This window comes from Pimephales promelas, chromosome 5 (assembly GCF_988280905.1).
Source record: "Pimephales promelas chromosome 5, fPimPro1.hap1.1, whole genome shotgun sequence".
In the NCBI taxonomy this organism is placed as follows: domain Eukaryota; kingdom Metazoa; phylum Chordata; class Actinopteri; order Cypriniformes; family Leuciscidae; genus Pimephales; species Pimephales promelas.
In genome coordinates, this window is record NC_142773.1 from 3,996,122 (window position 1) to 3,998,621 (window position 2,500).

At 50.8% G+C, this 2,500-nt stretch overlaps 7 non-coding genes across 7 annotated transcripts; 2 read left to right on the forward strand and 5 right to left on the reverse strand.

The window, feature by feature from the left end:
* Window positions 1-282: 282 nt before the first annotated feature.
* Window positions 283-355, reverse strand: trnar-acg (transfer RNA arginine (anticodon ACG)). The gene has a single exon. It is a non-coding gene; the product is annotated as a tRNA-Arg (tRNA).
* Window positions 356-734: 379 nt separating this feature from the next.
* trnae-cuc (transfer RNA glutamic acid (anticodon CUC)) lies at window positions 735-806 on the forward strand. The gene has a single exon. It is a non-coding gene; the product is annotated as a tRNA-Glu (tRNA).
* Window positions 807-921: 115 nt separating this feature from the next.
* trnay-gua (transfer RNA tyrosine (anticodon GUA)) lies at window positions 922-1,008 on the reverse strand. The gene is given in 2 exon segments: window positions 922-957; window positions 972-1,008. It is a non-coding gene; the product is annotated as a tRNA-Tyr (tRNA).
* Window positions 1,009-1,133: 125 nt separating this feature from the next.
* trnae-uuc (transfer RNA glutamic acid (anticodon UUC)) lies at window positions 1,134-1,205 on the reverse strand. The gene has a single exon. It is a non-coding gene; the product is annotated as a tRNA-Glu (tRNA).
* A 321-nt stretch (window positions 1,206-1,526) lies between these two features.
* Window positions 1,527-1,599, reverse strand: trnar-acg (transfer RNA arginine (anticodon ACG)). The gene has a single exon. It is a non-coding gene; the product is annotated as a tRNA-Arg (tRNA).
* Window positions 1,600-1,921: 322 nt separating this feature from the next.
* Window positions 1,922-1,993, forward strand: trnae-cuc (transfer RNA glutamic acid (anticodon CUC)). The gene has a single exon. It is a non-coding gene; the product is annotated as a tRNA-Glu (tRNA).
* A 327-nt stretch (window positions 1,994-2,320) lies between these two features.
* On the reverse strand, window positions 2,321-2,392 carry trnae-uuc (transfer RNA glutamic acid (anticodon UUC)). The gene has a single exon. It is a non-coding gene; the product is annotated as a tRNA-Glu (tRNA).
* Between the last annotated feature and the right edge of the window lie 108 nt (window positions 2,393-2,500).

A 2,500-nucleotide genomic window follows, 5' to 3' on the forward strand; every position in this document is an offset into this window, starting at 1 on the left:
ATGGGGTTCAGTGTCCTCCCAGTCCTGTGCTGGCATAAGAGACACTATAAACTGGTCGCAAAGCAAGGTCCTTGTGACAGTACCCATGCAATGCATCTGAAAAGACGCATGGTATTTCATGGAAACCGTTATCCCACTGACAAAGCAGCCTATTGTTGGACTGTCAATTTAAAATATTATTCAACTAATCCAATAATAATAATAATAATAACAAAAATGATGGGCTAATAAAAGGAAATGATAAAGTGGCTATGGGCTGGCAGCGAAGCAAAACAGGGTGTGCGAGCCAGCCAGGAGTCGAACCTAGAATCTTCTGATCCGTAGTCAGACGCGTTATCCATTGCGCCACTGGCCCACCAACGAGTGGGCGGATGGCTTGTCGGTGTCTGACTGTTCAGAGGCCTGACATAACACCTAGTTTATCTCATGCCATTAACAGGCCTGGAGCCAACGTCTGGAAGGGGTCCAATGAGGGGTCTGCTATAAAAAGCTTTGAGATGGAGGCGTCACATGTTGGGGATCTCGGTTGCTTTGTTTTTATGGCAAGTTGTGGTGTTGTTAGGATATTCCCACAGATCCTGTGGCACTTTCTCAGTGGAAGATCTGTTATCCAGGGTCAGAGACATCTCCTCTCCTGGAGGAAAATTCAAGTGTTAGTGGCCCTGCTTGAGCAGTTGCTGCAAAATGTGGTAGAGGCACACAGCCAGGCTTGATGGGAAAGAGTGAGCAACCCTTCCCTGGTGGTCTAGTGGTTAGGATTCGGCGCTCTCACCGCCGCGGCCCGGGTTCGATTCCCGGTCAGGGAATGAGCTTTTGCCCTCTTGTAGCAGTCGTGATTGCAAAAAGGCGGACTACACACTCAAGCGCTGACGGCCTCGTCGAGAAGCATGGCCAATTAAATGTTTGCGTGTGAAAAAGACCTCCTTCGAGCCGGAGTCGAACCAGCGACCTAAGGATTCCCAATTTGCCACCTACAGTCCTCCGCTCTACCAGCTGAGCTATCGAAGGCACACCGGCTGCGGACAGAACCTAAACCTATCAGGTTTCGTGAGCTGCGCCTGCTGGCTAAAAGTGCTAGAGGCACAGAGACACGTCCTGTCTGTTTCCATAAATGAAGCAAAGACAACACAAACTTCCCATACCGGGAGTCGAACCCGGGCCGCCTGGGTGAAAACCAGGAATCCTGACCGCTAGACCATATGGGAACTTCCTCGTGCCACTAGCAGGCCCTTTGGCTTTTAGTGTGCGACCACCCCCTTCTTTAAGAATATGGGAATGAGCCGAAGGAATTGTTTACTGAATTCGATTTCATCAGGCTCATCGGAGGGAGCTCTCATTTGCCTCGCCCAGGGGGTTCAGTGTCCTCCCAGTCCTGTGCTGGCATAAGAGACACTATAAACTGGTCGCAAAGCAAGGTCCTTGTGACAGTACCCATGCAATGCATCTGAAAAGACGCATGGTATTTCATGGTAACCGTTATCCCACTGACAAAGCAGCCTATTGTTGGACTGTCAAAAGAGGGTGAGCGAGCCAGCCAGGAGTCGAACCTAGAATCTTCTGATCCGTAGTCAGACGCGTTATCCTTTGCGCCACTGGCCCACCACCTTTGTCTCATGCCATTAACAGGCCAGGAGCCAACGTCAGGAAGGGGTCCATTGAGAGGTCTGCTATAAAAAGCTTCGAGATGGAGGCGTCACATGTTGGGGATCTCGGTTGCTTTGTTTTTATGGCAAGTTGTGGTGTTGTTAGGATATTCCCACAGATCCTGTGGCACTTTCTCAGTGGAAGATCTGTTATCCAGGGTCAGAGACATCTCCTCTCCTGGAGGAAAATTCAAGTGTTAGTGGCCCTGCTTGAGCAGTTGCTACAAAATGTGGTAGAGGCACACAGCCAGGCTTGATGGGAAAGAGTGAGCAACCCTTCCCTGGTGGTCTAGTGGTTAGGATTCGGCGCTCTCACCGCCGCGGCCCGGGTTCGATTCCCGGTCAGGGAATGAGCTTTTGCCCTCTTGTAGCAGTCGTGATTGCAAAAAGGCGGACTACACACTCAAGCGCTGACGGCCTCGTCGAGAAGCATGGCCAATTAAATGTTTGCGTGTGAAAAAGACCTCCTTCGAGCCGGAGTCGAACCAGCGACCTAAGGATTGCCAATTTGCCACCTACAGTCCTCCGCTCTACCAGCTGAGCTATCAAAGGCACACCGGCTGCGGACAGAACCTAAACCTATCAGGTTTCGTGAGCTGCGCCTGCTGGCTAAAAGTGCTAGAGGCACAGAGACACGTCCTGTCTGTTTCCATAAGTGAAGCAAAGACAACACAAACTTCCCATACCGGGAGTCGAACCCGGGCCGCCTGGGTGAAAACCAGGAATCCTGACCGCTAGACCATATGGGAACTTCCTCGTGCCACTAGCAGGCCCTTTGGCTTTTAGTGTGCGACCACCCCCTTCTTTAAGAATATGGGAATGAGCCAAAGGAATTGTTTACTGAATTCGATTTCATC